This window comes from Eschrichtius robustus, chromosome 21, assembly GCF_028021215.1.
Source record: "Eschrichtius robustus isolate mEscRob2 chromosome 21, mEscRob2.pri, whole genome shotgun sequence".
Taxonomy (NCBI): Eukaryota; Metazoa; Chordata; class Mammalia; order Artiodactyla; family Eschrichtiidae; genus Eschrichtius; species Eschrichtius robustus.
The window spans coordinates 3,683,881-3,704,349 of record NC_090844.1 but is presented as its reverse complement, the minus strand read 5'-3'; the positions used below and the strand labels follow the sequence as shown (position 1 = coordinate 3,704,349).

Here is a 20,469-nt window from a genome sequence, read left to right as displayed (position 1 = left end):
CTTAATTACCTGCTTTAAAGACCTAACTCCAAATACAGTCACATTCTGAAGTACTGGGGTTTACGACCTTGACATGAATTTTGGGGAGACACAATTCAGCCCAAAGCAGGGACCCTTTGCTAGAAGCTATAGAAAGCTGAACCTGCAGGAGAAACCCCCCAACAGGAGCCTTCTGTGGCGTATACAGCTATTATCAATTACAATTCTACCCTCCTCCTGCCCTCTTATTTCCTAACTGAAGTCAAACAGAAAAAGTGATAAGAGTCTGTTCAAAACAGTCCATTACCAAGCTCCTCGTGTGGGAAGTGTAGAGAATAGACGTGAAAGGACAACTCCATTTAACACAGCAACCTCGTTTCCACACATAGGTTATCTGAATGAAACCCTGTTATCCCAACTCAGGGAAGCCACAAATTTTGTATCAGACACTGTATAATTAAGGATGATTTTAATTCACTTATATTCCCACCTGAAAATAAGGCAAGCTTCAAATAAATTATGTGGTGGGGGGAGGCTATAAAAAGAAAATTTAATTCACATAAAACGTAGCTGCTAGAGTAATGCTTCTTAAACTGTCATGAGACTTAAGATGTTAATCCTAACTTACTTCCTATAGCATTCATTTCATTTTCCTCCCGCTATATCTGCCGGCATGTTGGAGAGATGAAGTTCCTTCCCGTGCAATCATGAAAATTTTCATTTCCTCAAGTTTTGAATCCTTGATGCTCTGTTCCTAATGTTTTCTCTCTCTCTTATTTTTTTTTTTAATAAGTAAGATCAATGTTAATTTGGGGGTAATTTTATCTTTACAGAAAGGATTTAAAGATAGTACAGAGTGCTCCAACGTATATTTTACTCATTTTCCCCTAACGCTAACATCTTACATACCATGGCACATTTGTCAAAACTAAAAATTAATGTTAGTGCATTAGTATTAACTAAACTTGAGGTTTTATATGAATCTCACTAGTTTTTCTATTAATGCCTTTTTTTCTGTTCCAGAATCCAATCACAGGTGGTCAATTTGCATTTAGTTATCACGTGTCCTAAGTCTCTACTATTCTGTGACAGTTTTTCAGACTCTCCTTGTTTTTTGTTTGTTTTTCCATGACTTTGACAGTTTTGAAGAGTTGTACAAAGTCCCCCAATTGGGGTGTGGCTATTTTCTTCGTCCCACTGTTGCACTGGGTTATGGATTTTGAGGACAAACAGATGGAGGTGAGGTGCTCTCCTCCACACTGTGTCAGGTATCAAAAGGTTGATACCAAAATGCCCTACTGCTGATGAAGTTAACCTTGATCACTTAGTTAAGGTTGGTTAGGGTGGTGTTTGCTGAATTTCTCTATTGTAAAGTTACTATTTTCTCATTTCCATATTCTATTATTTGGAAGCAATCACTAATTCCAGCCCATTTTGGGGGAGGGATGAATAAGCTCCATCTCAGAAAAGGAAAAAAACCCATATCAATATATCATTTGGGATTATTCTGTAAAGAAGCTTTCTAACCCTATCTGTCCCCATCTCCCCACTGGTAACCACTTGTTTGTTCTCTGATATCTGTGAGTCTGCTTCTTTTCTGTTATACTCACTAATTTGTTGTATTTTTAAGATTCCACATGTAAGTGTTATCACACAGTATTTGTCTTTGTCTGACTTATAATGCCCTCCAAGTCCATTCATGTTGCTGCAAATGGCAAAATTTCATTCTTTTTTATGGCTGAGTAATATTCCATTGTATATATATACCACACCGTCTTTATCCATTCATCTGCTGATGGACACTTAGGTTACTTCCATATCGTGGCAACTGTAAATAATGTTGCTGTGAACACTGGGATGCATGTATCTTTTCAAATTAGTGTTTTTGTTTTTTTGGATATATACCCAGGAGTGGGCATGCTGTCATATGGTAGTTCTAATTTAAGTTTTTTGAGAAACCTCCATACTGTTCTCCACAGTGGCTGTACCAATTTACATTCCCACCAACAGTGTATGAGGGTTCCCTTTTCTCCACACCCTCACCAACATTTTTTGTGTTCTTTTTGATGATAGCCATTCTGACAGGTGTGAGGTGATGTTGTGGTTTTGATTTGCATTTCCCTGATGATTAGTGATGTTGAGCATCTTTTCATGTGCCTGTTGGCCTCTGCATTTCCTCTTTGGAAAAATACTGTTAAAATAAGCATCCTACTCAAGGCAGTCTACAGATTCAATGCAATCCCTATCAAAATACCAATACCAATGGCATTTTTCACAGAACTAGAACAAATAATTAAAAAATTTGTATGGAAACACAAAAGACCCCAAATAGCCAAAACAATCTTGACAAAGAAGAACAGAGCTGGAGAAATCATGTTCCCTGACTTCACACTATATTAGAAAGCTACAGTAATCAAAACAGTATGGTAATGGCACAAAAACAGACACGTGGATAAACAAAACAGAATAGAGAGCCCAGAAATAAACCTACACACCTATGGTCAATTAGTCTATGACAAAGGAGACAAGAATATCCAACAGAGAAAAGACAGTCACTTCAATAAGTGGTGCTGGGAATACTGGACAGCTACATAGAAAAGAATAAAATTAGACCATCTAATACCATATACAAAAATAAACTCAAAATGGATTAAAACCTAAACATAAGACTGGATACTATAAAATTCCTTGAGGAAAACACAGGCAGAACACCCTTTGACATAAATCGTAGCAATATTTTTTTTTTGAACTGCCTCCTAAAGCAAAGGAAATAAAAGCAAAAATAAACAAATAGGACCTAATTAAACTTAAAAGCTTTTGCACAGAAAAGCAAGCCATCGACAAAATGAAAAGACAACCTACTGAATAGGGGAAAGTATATGACCAATAAGGAGTTAATATCCAACATATATAAACAGCTCATTCAACTCAACATCAGAAAAACAAACTACTCAATTAAAAAATGGGCAGAAGAACTTAATACAGCTTTTGTTTTTATTATAATTTTTTAATCATTAGCCTTAGGGTTTCTAGTCAAAACACTGTTTTCTAAAGTTACTTAAGTCAGCTTGTTTACTTAAAACCGTCTATATGTTAGTGACTTATTTATTTTTAGCATTGTATCAACAGCATAATAAATCATATTCATTGACTTTGCTTCTTTGTTGTTACCTTACCTACTAACATTGTTCCCCTCACTTGCCTGAAATCCTTTGAAATGTTTAACTTTGCATGATCGCTTTGTAGATGATAGACGTAGAGGAGTGACTTTTGGTTTCATAGAACACATGCTTTGTTTCATATTCAATGTTTTAATCATGAGGTTACACATGTATTAATTATACTTGCATCTAAAGGTTAAAAATTAGCAAAGCATACACGATTAAACATAACATTAAAACTTAAATGTGAAAACATTCTTGCGGTTAATTAAGAAAATATAAATAAAATAATCAACGAGCAAAATTTTCCTAAAACAAACATTTGTACCTGTATCCAGAGTCTCAACATAGAATCTCAGATAATGATTTTATTGTCCCAGTAGATTACCTTAATTTTTCTGTGAAATTACATAGTTTAACTAGATAATTACTAGGGTATCTTACAGCTATCAATTTAAATCTAATCCTTAGAAAAAAATGCTTTAAAGAAAAAAAGCATATGTATTTAATGTTCTACTATTTCAAAGTGACTAAATTTTATAATTTAAATTTTAAATAGTCTCTCTGCCCCTCTCTATCTTTCTCTCTCTCTCTCTCTCTCTCTCTCTCTCTCTATATATATATATATATACATTTTTTCTTCCTAATGTTGTTGGATGAGGTCGTCAGAAGGACTTGACCACCAGTTGACCCACAAGGTGGACCAGACAACTGGAAGCTTGTTACCCTCTCTCTGTCCTTGGACCGTACATTCTGCCTACTATTCCCATATTGGCAGCCATTTCAGGGACACAGACTTGAGAGAGTAATGTGCTATTGAGACAATCTGGACTGAATAAGTGACTGAACCCCCATTAGTTCTCTGTATAAACTTTAAAATTCTGGCAAGCAGCTGCAGAGATCTACACCTTTTGCCCAAGACAAGCCTCATATAAAAGTTCCTTTGCTTACCAAAACTGCCACTTACCAATCTGAAATGGTTAGCCTCTTCCTTTGGTCTCTCCCTTCCCTGTCTGTAGAGCCAGTTTTGAATTTCACCTGAAGGATTCCCAAGATTGGGGATCAACAAATATGTGCCTGGAATATAGGTGACATTAAAATAATTTGGAATAATAAATTCTGGAACTAGAAAAAATGTTTTTGATACATCAGACAATGTTCTTTCCAAGTGAAGTCTGTTAATTATTTTGTATTAATTAAACCTAATTAATTTTAATTATTGCAATCATTAAGAATGTCAGCATCTTTATTACAAAGACTGTAATAAACTCATTATATAATATATATATATAATTATATAATGATAAATGGGTCAATCCAACAAGAGGATGTAACATTTGTAGATATGAATGGATAAAGAAGTTGTGACATATACATTCACAGAATATACATATGAATATTATTCAGCCAAAACAGAAGGAAATCCACAAATATATGCCATATAACCAAAATGGGAAATATAGTAGTCATTGTTCTCAATAAATTAAAAGCTCTTATCAATGATGTTTACTGATAACAATTTTCTGGTTTCATTCAGATTAAAATAAATCTTTGTGATATTTCTCCATTGTTATCTCCCTAGCACTCACCTTTATATCTTTATTTATTTGTATAATACAATAAAAATAACAATTTTCAAAAAATTACACATAGAAATTTAAAAGTTACTATGTTGTTCATAAAACAAGGTAAATTATAAATTACATGTCTCATAGCAAAGTGAATTAATGTTGATTGTTAAAACTGACACAACGGTTTAAAAGTATGGACTGAAACGGAAGGATCCATGGATTTCAAGTCCATGCTATAGATTCTCTTTCACGCTAAATCAAGTGCCATCTTGTGACATTAAATATTTCACAAACTGAAATGAACATTATAAACCAGGAAACGTTTTATAAACCAGGAGTTAACACAAAGAGTATATACCATGAAATCTCTCTACCCTAAGAGGATCTACGATCCGGTATTTTCATCGTAAGTTGAAACATACATATCTCTACGTTATTTGAATCCATTACGTTTCTTATATATATACTCAACACCAGAGATGATTTATGAACATAATGCAAAATTAAATTATTTTTATAGGAACTGTATAAAGTTCAGTGTTTCTATGCAATTTTAAACAGAATGTAAGTATCATACATCACATTCTTTTTAAAAATTGCATAGAACATCTCTCTGTACATTTACATAAGTATGCATGCTACCCAATCCTTATGTGTCTATACACTACAGTAAGGATTTCTCAGTAAAAATTTAAAATGTAATATTTTTATGTGACATAGGATATGAGTTCTACACAAGAGCCATGGAAATGAAATAAGTTCTGAGAGAAAATGCAAGTTTTCAGAACAAGAGCCACTTCATTCAGTTGTGGAAGTTTATTTTGTCAGATTTTAGTTTTTCCAAGGTAGCACATATTAATGGAGTAATAGTTAATACCTAAAATGATATTGTATTTAACTATATTTTACTGTATTTCATTCTTAGAGCAGACAATTCAGTATTATAGAACTTAATTATTTAATAACTGTACAATTTATATGTCAATTTACAACAGCTGAGTTTTCAATGTAGATTTACTAAATCTATACCATTTATTCGTAATTTCCATTTGCAGCTAAGCAAAGGTTACAATATATGACTAATGGAACAGTTTTATGATAATTATGCAAAATATATACAAACTTCAATATTCACATGAAATAATATTTTGTTCACTTAATAATTTGTATAAAATAAACAATGGTTTATATCTAAAGTAATAGAATAATTTCCTGCTTAACCATATAGTAAGACTATTTTTGTAAATTTAAACATCATGTAAAAATAAAAGTTCTAAAGATAATAATAATAGAAGTCAGATAATTTGTGTATTTTCCAATTGTATATACTTTATCTACCTGCCTTGAAGTGAAATGAAAAGATAACCAGTTTTACTAATTAAAAATTGTTTTACAGCAGGACATGCTTGCATTTGAGTCAACACACTTCAATATGGGTTTTGGTGTAAGTTAGTCATTACTGCGTAATGCAGCATCTCCATATTTAGTGGCTAAGGATTTATTTAGTTTATGGTTCTGTGGATTGCCAATTTCAGCTGGGTTCAGCTTAGTGGTTTTTCTGGTTGAAGCTGGATTCTCTCATTCATCTGTTGTCAGATGCATCTAAGCTGTGTGTTAGCTTTACTGATCTGGATTCATTTCTCTTAAACGTCTGGAGCTTTGGCTGCATCATCTGAAATGACATGGTTCTGGTCTACATAATCTCTCATTCTACAGCAGGCTAGCCCAGGCATCCCACATGGGAGCCAGTAATCCAAAAATGCAGAGTAGAAGCAAACAAGGCTGTGAACTAGAACACCATTATTCCTGCTACAGTCTATTAGACAAAGAAAATCGCAACAACACACCAAATTCAAGGGGAAGAGAACTAGATTTCATGTCTCAATGGGAGTAACTGCAAAGTCACACTGTAAAGGCTATACATAAGAAGGAAGTAAAACAGATGCCCATTTTTGCAACTTACTATTTCTGGAAACAAAAGAATTTTCTATTAAAAAAAGAAAAGGAAATAGTTCTGATAAACAGAACATACGGGAGAATAAAAATTTGGGAAGAGTTAGTCTGTACTTATGAAATAACAATCATTTTAACTGGAAAACAATGGCTTTGTACTTAGATTTCTTTGCAGTTAAGCAACTACTGTGGCTATAACTTTAAATCTGTTCCAATCTATTCAACATTGAAACGGGTACACACACACATACACACACACACAATTGCACTCCTCACTGGGAATGCTACTTTAAAATGCCAGTAGGTGTGGCTGGTTGTTTAGTTAGTATTTTATCAACTCAGCTTAAGGTTTAACGTTTTTACTCTAACTGAGCTTTCCTTTACTTCCCACCACATCTTTTCCTTTTCAGAATCTGCTTAATGCATATTATCTTTTATTTTTCCTTTACTTTTCTCTCCAAAAGTGGAAATCTATTACTGAGGTGAATTTTAGCTTGATATATAGTTTTCATCTATCAATTACTCTTGAATAAATAACATTGCATTATGTAAAATAAACTAAACAATTAATAACAATACATTAAACTACATTTTAAACCCAAAATTTACTTACTGATTTTATGCTGCTATAACTTCCCTAAATACATTTATTTCTCATTGGTCTGACAGATACGTAATGGTATAAATGGGAGGAAAATTTTTCCTTGTTTTTATCAACCTGGAATTCTCAGACATTTAGAGATTTGGAGTTACCTCTGTGTATAGGGGCTTCAAGTGTATTAGAAAACAAAGAACTGAAAAAAGGGCAACACCAAAGGCTAGGTATTTTAAATGTTTATATATACCAAATAAACAACTTTAACACAAAAAAGTATATAATACAGCATATATGCATTACTCTAGCTATGGTATTAGGATGTGTAAAATTATGAATTCATGCCACACACAGTGTGATCATTTATGTTTCAAGGGGAAAGTTGCAAGATAAAGAGCTACTTTTCCATCGTTTTTATCCTTCTGAATGGAAGTACAGGGTAATGGAGATGTTTAATCCAAAGTCTGAGCTCTAAGTTCCCTATAAATGTTCCTCTTAGCCCCTCTGTGATAAATGCTATATCCATCCATTTGTGATTTTATCATTTATCTAGACAAAGATAAATGATAAAAATGGGCATTTATTTGAAGACTGTACATAGCTTCTACAAGTCGCATGTTAGAGGAATATTTTCAGGGTCAGCTAATTCACTTTATTAAAGGAAAATTATTAGATGAGGAAAATAAAACCTTTAAGAAATTTCAACAGGAAGTTAGGGATAATGGTCAACAATAATGATTGACGACAAAAATGAAGAATTTTATATAGACTTGCCTGAAGAACTGAAGATTGTTTCCTCTAGTTGTTGACTGAAATTGCCTAAAAAATAATAATAATTGACCTTCTAAAATTTTGATGTGGAAAAAGTCTCTATTACGGGAGCCTCCGTTTTTTTTGTTGTTGTTGTTGTTTTGTTTTTGGTAAGTGGCCTGGTCTGGTATCACCTGTCTCTAAGAGCTCTAAAAGCGCTAGGCTAGGGACCACATCGAAGGTAAAATTGTTCCAAGAGAGAAAAACACTTTAGCTTCAGGATTGATTGTGAAAAGATAGTGATAATATATGTCTTCCTAGTTTCCAATGCTTTGCCCTAAATATTGCTACTTATAGGTTAACATATTATCAGAATAAATAAATAGTATTTTATAAATATATTAGGCACAAATCTTGCCAGGCTGGCAGACAGTAGATCTAGCTTTTAAATCTGTAACTAAAAAATGTAGGCAATTAGGCCTGTAGTTTCCTCATCTGTAAAGAATTATAGAGACAGTTTCTAAAGACTGGATATTATATTCTTAATATGATGAAGGACTTGCCATCTGGTAAATTCTTTTTCACTGAGTGAGGAGCAAGTGAGATTACCAACTTAAACTTTGAATAGAGAAAGGCATATGGGAAACACATGAGAAATAGAACATAAAATAATATAGTAAATTTTAGCTGATGGAGTGGGAAAGTAAATTTGATACAGAAACATGGTAGTTTGCAGGGGTGTTTTTGAGGCCTAATTTTATTTTAAACTTGAAATAATTCATTTAAAGAGAAATTGGTCAATTAATTTTTGTAATTATCTCCACATATGTTCACTTCCTTAAATGGCTTCTGTTTGTTCCTATGTGAAAGAGCATCATCTTTAACGCCTAAAAGGCCCTCTGTGAATTGTCCCTCAGCAACCAATTCTGACTTACTTTCACCACACCATTATTTGTAAGCAGAAATGGTTTCCCATTAAAAAAATGTAGCTAGTTCCACTCTCAACAGAAAAGATCATGTAAATGCTGTTTGTCAACACAGGAACTTACAAGAGAAGTGCTTTATCAGTGGTTTCAACTGTCCAACAGAATACCAAAAAGATAGGTACTGAAGCATCACTATATAATAAAATTTTAAATCTTTAATTCTTTACCAAGGACATTCTTATGTGACACAGGCATGTTTACATTCTGCAAGTGAGTGATGGTAAGAAATTAAAACCTTGATGCCCTGTCTTGATTTGTGCTGAGGTCCAGTAGTATTTCCCACCATTGTTTTTTGCATGATCAGTGCAAATCTCAACACAGTGAAACATCACAGTTTTGATCTCACAGACGGACCGGAAGGATCTCAGGGACCCTTTAGGGGTCCACAGGTCACACTTTAAGAAAATCTGCATTAGAAGAATTTTCACGTTTGCTCTGTTTCTACTGCTCTACTTCAAACCCCCAATCCACCTAGGAAATCTCATACACATTTTCAAATACAAACTTACAAAATCTCTTGCTATGAGAAATTTTCTCTAACACATCTGGTATCATCTTCATAGTACCATGTACTTTCCTTTGAGATTCTCCTAATAGTCGGACTTTCCCATGAACTTATTTCCTATTTGAATTTTTCATCATCTAAGAGATCATAGATCATATAACATCAAATAACTGAAGCCCCAGAGAGTTCATGCAGAAAATCACTGAATTGGATGGTCTGTAGGATAGAGGTAGTAGACAGAATAATAACTAAGCGGGAAGTGCACAATACTCTGTCAAAAAACATTCAGATCCTTCCCCCAGGGCCGTGGAGACCATTTGAAAGTCAATCAAAATATACCTTGGGGACGCATTTTCATCCTAAGACTCCAGGGCTTCAGTCTACAATAACCATAAGGGCACAGACATTATGTGTGTTTTGGTTTGGTTTTGCACTTTTTTGCATCTTTCCCTCAACAGTGCCCAAATCACATCTCTATAGGAAACTGAAAACAGAAATTCCAAAATAACATTAAGATGCTATATGGTTAGTTAAAGTCAAAGCCAAATTCTTACTTAGCACTGTTATTCCACAGTAAGTTGCTTGTCTTTATTGGGTTTATTTGGGCTGTATGAGGCAGGAACTCAACTAGAATTAACTTAGAATTACCCAAGGTCCTTGGGGGACTGGCTGCATCACCGTCGAGAGGTTCACTGCTTCTGTCAGGAAGGCTTCCCAATACAGCTAGGCTGACTGGCACCTTCAGGCTTAGGAATGCTGACGGCTCTCACCGTTACTAGCCAGCTCTAGGATCCTGCCCCTTTCCTTGTTGATTTCCCTGAACTTTGCCCACATCATGATAAACAGCCCCTTTATTAAATCCTACTAAGATACTAGTTTCACTCTACTACCATCTCTTTTCCACTGTGAAAGAGACTCATACACCCATCCTGGACTCATTTATGACCCAAAGTAAACAAACAAACCAACAGTTCCCAGGAGTGGTTTTTAACCACACTTTCCTTGCATATATATAGTAGGTGCTCATTAAGTATTTAGTAGATTAAAGTATAAAAGCATATCATCAATAATAAAACTAACTTCCATCTCTTCCAACTATAGGTAAGTAGATAATTTCCCCTGAATTTCAAAAGTTTGGATTAAGATATTCCGGATTTTAAGAAATAGAAATCTCATTAAGTTGACAAGTCATCCATTTCTTACTAGATCCATCATTCTCAACTCTGGCTGCATAACAGAAAAGTATTATGCCTGGAGTACCTTTATAATCATTTCAGGACCCATTCCCCCCAAATTCTGATTTAATTAGTCTGGATTGGATCCCAGGCACTGGCAATTTTTAAACGCTTCCCAGGTGGTTGGTTCTAAAGGGCATCTAGGATTGCAAATCACCATTCTTGGCAGTACCCACATTTCCCTTCCCGGGGTGATAAATCTTTGCTTCAGCCACAACGAGGTTACAAATGTGAAGGAAAAAAAAGTATGTGGACTATTGGGGAAAAGATACCTAGGGAAGTATTTCAAAAATATTTCCCCTCTTAAACATAAATTTGTTGAATACATAAAATGAAATGAATGTGCTTTTTGTAAAATGTTACTCCAGCACCGAGCACTGTATGCTAAACATGTTGAATTCAAAGGTAAGCTTAAAGAATGAAAAAAACACAATTTTAGTTACATGGGAAATTGTTAGAATATAAATATATAGAAAATTTGGTGTCTAAGAGGGTAGAATAGTGATTCCAGGATGTTGAGTAGATTAGTGATTGTAAATTACAATTGACTTTTGGGCTATACGAGAAATAAATTACAGTTGTGTGCAAGAAAGGTAAACTATGATGTTTACAAGACTCTGTGCCTGCAGGACTATGGAAGCTCATAAATTATCAGAATGACTAATGATACCTGTATGTTTTCCCTGTGCTTTCCCTTCCTTCTAGAGTAAATAAACTCAATCTCAAGCCCAACACACTATGTGATGATTATATTAATAAAAACCAAAGGAAAAAGTTAGGGGTTGAGAGGGGAAATGAGAGAAATAGGGCAATCTGGGTAAGAACATGGAGACCATTGCATTCACATCTATATTCTGAAACCCATATTCCTAACCAGTGGAGCTGAGGTTCACAAATATTACTAGGGGTTATCACTCCAAATTCCAGTTAAATTTCAGGCCACTGCCACCTAGGAAGGTCAATAATCATAAACATGAGTTACATATACATAATAGAGAAGGCAAATTTTTTGAAAAAGGGAGACTAAAGATAGAAATATGCTTAATTATGAGATATGAAAGCCAACTGGTGAAAGATGAAATGGATGTAGAATATACTGGTCTATTCATTTGATACCATAGATAGGAGGAAAAATCATTTTCTTCCCTATTCATATACCCTCTGACCTCCGCTTTCTGAATCTCTCATTTTACTCCCAGAGACAACCTGGCTAAGTTTCACATTTTTGAAAATAATTCTATCCTACATGGTAGAATGAGATGATATGAAAGCCACCCACTTAAACACAAATAATGGTGGATAACATAATCAAAAATACGAATTCACCAAATACTTTGAGCCATTGTGGTATTAAGAGATGAAAATCGGGTTAAACATTAGCACATAACAGACTGTAACTTGTTGGGACAGATTATGTCGTTTATAGAGACAGATTTGTTGCTAACACTTTACATGGCTTACTTTTGATTTTTTTTTTTCCTCAAAACAAGAATTTGTTGAAAGCTATGCAGTGGAAATCTCTGAGAATCTTACAACCTGTAAGCCTGAGGGAGGAGGTAAATTCTTCCTCCGACTTCGTCAAACATAACCGCCAAGGAATTGATAGAAAAAATGTTGAGCCTGTGCCTTCATGCCTTAGAAAGAAGTAAAGGAGACATCATCCTCGCCTAGCTTCACCTGAAGAAAAAATAGAGTGTTAGTGTACAGCTTTCTTCCTAACAACAAGGATGGACGCTTTTCTTCAAAGGAAGAGTCAGTGATTTCAAGTTTAAACCAGGAAGTATTAGAAGGAAGAAAATGTATGTTGTACCTACAAATAATGAAGGGCATGTGGTTCTGCCCTTATACATCTCAGCGGAGCTAAATAATTTCTTAGAGCTCTTCTGCCATATGGGCCACTGGACTCAGAAAGTAACGAATAACAGAAAATAGAAAACTACTGAGACATATCCCACTTTTGTCAAAACTTCAGAGGAATTTTTTTAGAAAATTCGTTTGTAACCTGTTTGAATCTTTGCAGGCCTTCAAAAATATGTCACATCAAAAGGCAAATATGCCTACCAGTCAACCTTATTTAACACATTTTGGGGTCAGAGATAAAAGCATTGATATGATTTTATAGTATCTCCACATAAATAGTAGAGTCAAGCTCTGGGAATAAGGATATGAGGTTTGATCACTGATTCTTAAAAAGTTCACACTTTCATCACCCTTTTCATTCACTGCCTCTTCTGCATAATAATGGAACAGTGTGTGTTAACTAAATAAACTCTTAAAATTCTCTTGCTTTATTAGAGACATTAAAATATAAGTGGTGATGTACAAATTGAATACTTTTATAAAAACTAACACTAATCTGTTAGCTTATTACTACTGATTAAGTTATTTGATGTTAAAATTTAACTTGAATTTTAAATTTAAACCAAAGTATTTGATTAGACTAATATATTTTAATATCTACATAATTGAAACAGAAGCGATGCTTTAAAAATATCAGCTACTAACCACAGTGCCTAACAACTCTACTAGCTTTATAAATAAGATTAGGGGAAAGAGAACACAACTGCAAAAGCTTTCACTATGCATCTGTTACCAGGTTTCCTCAATTATGTATCAGGATAACATAGTGACTAAATAATCAGTCTTCTAGTTCTATAAGCAATGTTAGAAATAAATGAGACATAACTATATCAAAAGTACACTATGTCAGGACAGACATGAAGATGTAAAAGAGGACATCAAAATAACAAAAAGTGGGAGAGGGGTGTAAGAAAATGTACACTTTCTTTTTTTTTTTTGGAATGTGTTTGAGCCTACATGACTACCAGTATAAAGTAATCAGATATAGTAATGGGTTAACATACTTGAAAAAGAGGGTAACCACAAATCAAAAGCATACAGTAGATTCATGAAAACTCAAGCAAAATACAAAATAAAATCATAAAACCACAAAATAAAAAAGAAAAAGAAAAAAGGGACAAAGAAGAAATACAAAATCAAATGGAAAACAAGGTTTAAAATGGCAATAAATACATATCTATCAATAATAACCTTAAATGTCAGTGGACTAAATGCTCCAATCAAAAGACACAGAGTGGCAGATTGGATAATAAAACAAGAGTCTACAGTATGCTGCCTACAAGAGACATACTTTAGGGTGAAGGACACACATAGATTGAAAGTGAGAAGACGGCAAAAGATATTTTATACAAATGGAAATGACCAGAAAGTGGGGTAGCAATACTCATATCAGGCAAAATAGGCTTTAAAAGAAAGGCCAGAAAGAAAGATAAAGAAGGATACTATATAATGATAAAAGGATCAATACAAGAAGAGGATATTACACTTGTTAGCAAGTATGCACCCAATATAGGAGCACCTAAATACACAAAACAAATACTAACAGACATAAAGGGAGAAATTGATGGGAATACAATAATAGCAGGAGACTTTAACACACCACTAATATCAATGGACAGATGTTCCAGACAGAAAATCAATAAGGCAACAGAGACCCTAAATGATACAACAGAGCAATTAGACTTGATTGATATTTTCAGGATATTACATTAAAAAGAAAAGAAAAAAAAAGAAACAGAATATACATTCCTTTCAAGTGCACATTGAACATTTCCTAGGATAGACCACTTACTAGGCCACAAAAGAAGCCTTAACAAATTTAAGAGGATAGAAATTATTTTAAGCATCTTTTCTGACCACAATGGCATGAATCTAGAAATCAACCACAGAAAGAGAAATGAGAAAAAATGATTGCATGGAGACTAAACTACACGCTACTAAAAAACTGATGGATCAACAATGAAATCAAAGAGGAAATTTAAAAATACCTTGAGACAAATGACAATGAAAACACAACCATACAAAATCTATGGGATGAAGCAAAAGCAGTCCTAGGAGGAAAGTTATTGCAGTACAGGCCTTCCTCAAAAAACATGAAAACTCTCATATAAACCACCTAATCTACCACCTTAAAGAATTAAAAGAAGAGCAAACAAAACCTAAAGTCAGCAGAAGGAAGGAAAGAATAAAGATCAGAGAGGAAATAAATAAAACAGAAATTAAAGAACAATAAACAAATGTATAAAACCAAGAGCTGGGGCTTCCCTGGTGGCGCAGTGGTTGAGAATCTGCCTGCTAATGCAGGAGACACGGGTTCGAGCCCTGGTCTGGGAAGATCCCACATGCCGCGGAGCAACTGGGCCTGTGAGCCACAACTACTGAGCCTGCGCGTCTGGAGCCTGTGCTCCGCAACAACAGAGGCCGCGATGGTGAGAGGCCCGCGCACCGCGATGAAGAGTGGCCCCCCGCTTGCCACAACTGGAGAAAGCCCTCGCACAGAAACGAAGACCCAACACAGCCATAAATAAATAAATAAATTTAAAAAACAAAAACAAAAACAAAAACAAAAAAAACCAAGAGCTGTTTTTCTGAAAGGGTAAACAACATCAACAAACCTCTGGCCAGGCTAACTAAGAAGAAAAGAGAAAGGATACAATAAACAAAATAAGAAATGAAAGAAGAGAAATAACAATGGATACAGCAGAAATACCAAACAACCGTAAGAGAACAGTATGAACAATTTTATGCCAACAAATAGGACAACCTAGAAGAAATGGACAAGTTTCTAGATACATGCAGCCCACCAAAACTGAATCAAGAAGAAGTAGATAATTTGAATAGACCAGTCATTAGAAGTGAAATAGAATGTGTAATAAAAAAAAAATCACTGCAAAAACAGTACAGGACCAGATGGCTTCACTGGGCATTTCTACCAAACATACAAAGAGGAACTTATACTGATCATTCTCATCGCTTGCAAAAGATTGAAGAGGAGGGAACACTCCCAAAGTCATTCTATGAAGCCACCATCACCCTGATACCAAAACCAGACGAAGACAATACCAAAAGAGAAAATTACAGGCCAATAACTTTGATGAATATAGATGAATATAGATGCAAAAATTCTCAACAAAATATTAGCAAACCAAATCCGACAGCACATAAAAAAAGATCATACACGATGATCAAGTTGGATTCATCCCGGGGTCAGAAGAATGGTTCAAACAGAGGCAAATCAATCAATTTGCTACACCACATCAACAAAAGAAAGGACAAAAATCACATGATCATCTCAACAGATGCAGAACATCTGATAAAATTCAACATTCATTCATGATAAAAACTCTTACCAAAGTGAGTACAGAGGGAACATATTTCAACATAATAAATTAGGTATTTGGATAAATTAGGAGTTTGGGATTAGCAGATACAAACTACTATTTATAAAATAGATAATCAGAAAGGTCCTACTGTACAGCACAGGGAACCGTATTCAATATCTTGTAATAACATATCATTAAAAAGAAAAAAGTACACTACGTCACTATTTGTTCCTAGATTTGCTCTTCTGTAAAACAGCACAGTAACTATATAATCCCCAAGAATTCATAACTCTTCTAGTTTAAGAAACATTAAGTCCAAATTGGAGCTAACTACAAACAAACAAAAATGTTTGTTTTACACACAAAAAACATTTAAAAAAATACACTACTGTGTATCTGGAAATTTATGGCAAAATATATAAAAAAATCAAGTGCATGTTTCTTGAGATGAATATCAATTTTTAAAATTACAAATCACAAAATTACAAATATGTACATTAAATAGTTGCAAAATGTGGTCAATGTACACCGCTTAAAAATTAATCATGTGATGATATTTGAAGTGACTTCTATTAAAAATGTTTAATCCATGGAGTTGTTACATAAAAGACTCCAAACTCATTCAATGAAACTACTCCAACACATTTTCCAAAATAATAAAATAATAAAAAATAACAACAACAATTGGAAAGCAATCTTATTCATGAATATCAGTTGACATTTTAAGATAAATTTTAGCATATGTAATCAAGCCATATATGAATGAATAATTCTGATCAATGGCATATAGATAAATGCACTTAATACCATTCAACGTAATGGACTCTTTCTATTCAATCCACTCTATAAATTAGTTAAATTAAAAAATTAACAAAAAATGAGAATATCTCAAAAATATTTGAGGAAATTCAGCACATATTCCTAAATTTTAAATTAAATAAATAAACCTCAACCTTTTCAACTATATATATGTGTATCAGGAACTTTCAGAATGCATTGCACAACATTAAAAGGACAAAGTCTTCTCACTTAAAAATTTTACGGAAAAAAGTCTACTATTACTGCTAATATTAGCAATTAACACTCACTGGAACAAGACAGGAATTTTTTTTACTTATAAATATTGGAAGGTAATCATCTAAGATGATATGCTAAATACTTACTTAGAAAAGCCCAAAAAAAATCAACTGAAAGGTACCAAAAGTAATAAATTGATACTTAATTTACCACCTCTTCAGATAATCAGCTGATAAAAGTCAAGAATTTCTTGTATACGCATGGCAGTAACTTAAAAACTGAATGAAAAAAGGGTCCATTCAGAAAGGTAACAAAAATGAATCACCATTTGAGAAGAAAATAACAAGAAACCCACCATTCACATATCTAGCATTCATATAGATGAGGGAAAAACATGTTCTCATGTAATGCTGGAGGAAGCATTAGTTGTGGATATTTTGTGGAAGGCAATTTATAAATATTTATAAAAGTCTAAAATGGACATACTTCATGAAAAATTAATGTATCTTAATAAACTACTCTTTAAATGTTAAATCAATGATAAATTGAATAGAAAATGATAAACCATCAATAGGAAAAATACACAAAGAATATGAAAAATTTTATAGCAAGATATTTTCAAATTCTCAGTAACTCTGAATAGAACGATAACCTCAATCACAAATTTTTGCAAGAGAAGACAATTTATTTTTGCATATTTTTGCACTAGTGAGTGTTTGGAAGCAAATATAGTGTCCACAATAGAGAACTGGTTAAATGAAACACAAAAACACATAACATGCTATATGATGCATATATTAAAAAGTATGAGGTTCATCTCTATTTCTGCTATGCAGCTATAGCCCAGATATAGTTATAGGTTAAAAAGAAACAAGCTGTAAAATATTTCCTATAGAGTATCTTTAATTTAAATCATAATCGCTAAAGTGTGTACATTGTTTTGTTTAGACATAGTCTAGGAATCAGTCATTATGTGGGGAGAGACATCCATGTTGAGAAGCGCTTTAATTTTTCATTTAAATAACCTTTAATTTTTTTAACTTTTAATATAAAAAGGAGTACTTGGACAGAAATTGTATTAGTTTTCTATTTCCGCATAACAAATTACCACAAATTTAATTATGTTTGCAAAATCTTTCACAGAGCACAGAATAAACTAGTTACTGCTTGATTAAATAACCAGGAGGTATGTATGCACGAGAGACCAGGATTCTTAGGGCCCATCTTAAGATTTCTGCTTAGCACATTTTGATCTTATCTTCTCTCCTTCCTTCCTTCCTCCCTCCCTCCCTTCCTTCCTTCCTCTCCCTCCCCCCTCTCTCTTCCTCTCTCCTTCAATTGTTCCTCCTCTTTCTCCCTCTTTTCTCTTTATCAATCTTTTTCCTAATTTGAAATTATAATAATTACTGTTTATTATTCTTATTTTTTTTCAGTGTAGTCTACAAATTTTCTACCATGAACAAGTTTTTGGTCTTACAGTAAACATTCTTAAATCAAAATCAAAGACACAAATATATCTCTCCAAGTCAGATAATGTACTAAAAAGAAAAAAAAAATGCAAGGAACAGAAATACATTTATTAATAAATGATGTATTATACACATACATGAATATAATAAAGGTCTGTAAGAATAATCAAAAAAGGCTTGACGAGATGATCTGGGTGGAAACAGAGGAAAATCAGGCATAGCATGTTAAAACCTTTTGATAATAAAAAGGTGATGGCAAAAAAATTCAATATTATTGGCACATATACTAATATTATAAAGTAGGAAAACTACGATAACACAACGATATGTTTATAAATATTTTCAAATTCTCCATATGATTTTTTTAGAAAACAGGATCAAGCATTTTGATTTATTTTAATTTAGGAGAATATCAAAGAATTCGAAATGAAGGAAATTATTTCCGTTCTTAATAACCTACATTTCACTTCACTTAGAACTAAGTTCTGCATTAAGTTTATGCTGAAGTCACACCTAACTCCCACATACTATTAATGGAGTTTATCCTTTCCTTCATAATGCTGCTCATATTTGGCAGATTGTTTTGACTTTGTATAGGAAAACAAAACAAACAAACAAACAAAAAATAAAATGTGTTTCTTGGTCAGTTAGTTATCCCAAAACCAATGTGGTAAGGAAGACAAAAATCTTAACCAAAGGAAAAAAAAAAGAAAAAAGGTTAATTAACTTGCTCAAGACTACACAGACATTAAGCAGAGCAAATCCACTTTCTAGTATCTGTGCCCTTCATTTTTATGCTACACTGCCTTTCCTGTCTACATGATCCATCCGATTCACATTAATGATTTGAGAATAAAGACAAATTTGTGCTTGGAAAAAGTCATATGCTCAATGAAACACTATATAGCAATAAAAATTAAATAAAATTACACACCATGAAATGGATGAATCTTACAAACACAACACTGAGTGAAAGGAGGTAGACACAAGGCATTCATCATACAATTCCAAAAATGTAAAAGAGAGATTAGTGACAGACAGGGTATATGATGGGGACTTTTGGGTACCTGATTTCAGCTGGTTACACATGTGTGTACATCTGACTAAAAAGTAAACAATATTTGTGCACTTTTCTTTATGTATGATACCTAAGTAAAATAAAAACCTATTTAACAAAAAGGTGATAGTACATTTTTTTTCAATTTGATCATGGAAAGCATGTATTTTTTACTGGCAGATAGGAAACTGAAGCTAATATTAGTAGGCTATGATGATAAATACATACATCATCATCCTTTTCATATTTGCTTCTTTTAAAATTCCATCTCAGTTATTTTCTTTCTTTTGTCTGTTTCTATGGATGGGAACTGAAAAGGCAAAAGGTATTGAAAGGGGAAGTAGGCAGATATATGTAAATACTGCCTACTTACGTACGTGCAACATATAAATATTGCCTACTTGATGAATATTTTATTTTTTATTTTTCAGTTTTGTTGACAGAGACCTATGTATCCTGGGATAGAAGTGGAGTCAAACATACCATAATTAAATTTAATATATTTTAAAATTTAACATCTATCTCACTTGTCAATCACATTGAATATGAGAGAATTGAAATAGACCTTGACTCTTTGAAAAAACCTTGGATAAAGGATCCTCTGTTCTAGGCATTTCTTTTATACCTTAGCCTTGAAACTCTCAAAATGCTTCATCAAGCCTCTTATTTATATTGCTGTTTGCATAATTTATTTGCATATGTGTCACTATCACTGGGCAGTGAGTTCCAAAGCCTGGGTTGTAATACCTTTTAGTATAGTTACAGTTTATAGTCTCTGGCAATTAGTTGATGCTCAATATATACCTGCTGGCTATACTGGTGTCCCTGCTCTCAAATGCAAAACATTCTTGCATTACTGAAGTCCCTAGGTAAAAATCCTGGACCCACATGCTTTAAGAAGTCTGATATGGCATCTTATTACAGTAGTATAATATAGTGGCACTGAGCAATTTACAAATGAGAAAGTGGATGGATGGATGGCTTTTCTGGTAAGACCATGTTATTTAC

The 20,469-nt window shown here is 33.5% G+C and overlaps 1 long non-coding RNA gene across 1 annotated transcript in view; it reads right to left on the bottom strand.

Moving 5' to 3' along the window:
- Positions 1-20,469, bottom strand: part of LOC137755914 (uncharacterized) — a 290,479-nt gene that overhangs the window by 250,730 nt on the left and 19,280 nt on the right. The window contains exon 2 of the long non-coding RNA XR_011072126.1: positions 4,108-4,217. This is a non-coding gene — a long non-coding RNA (uncharacterized lncRNA). The remainder of the gene's footprint in view (positions 1-4,107; positions 4,218-20,469) is intronic.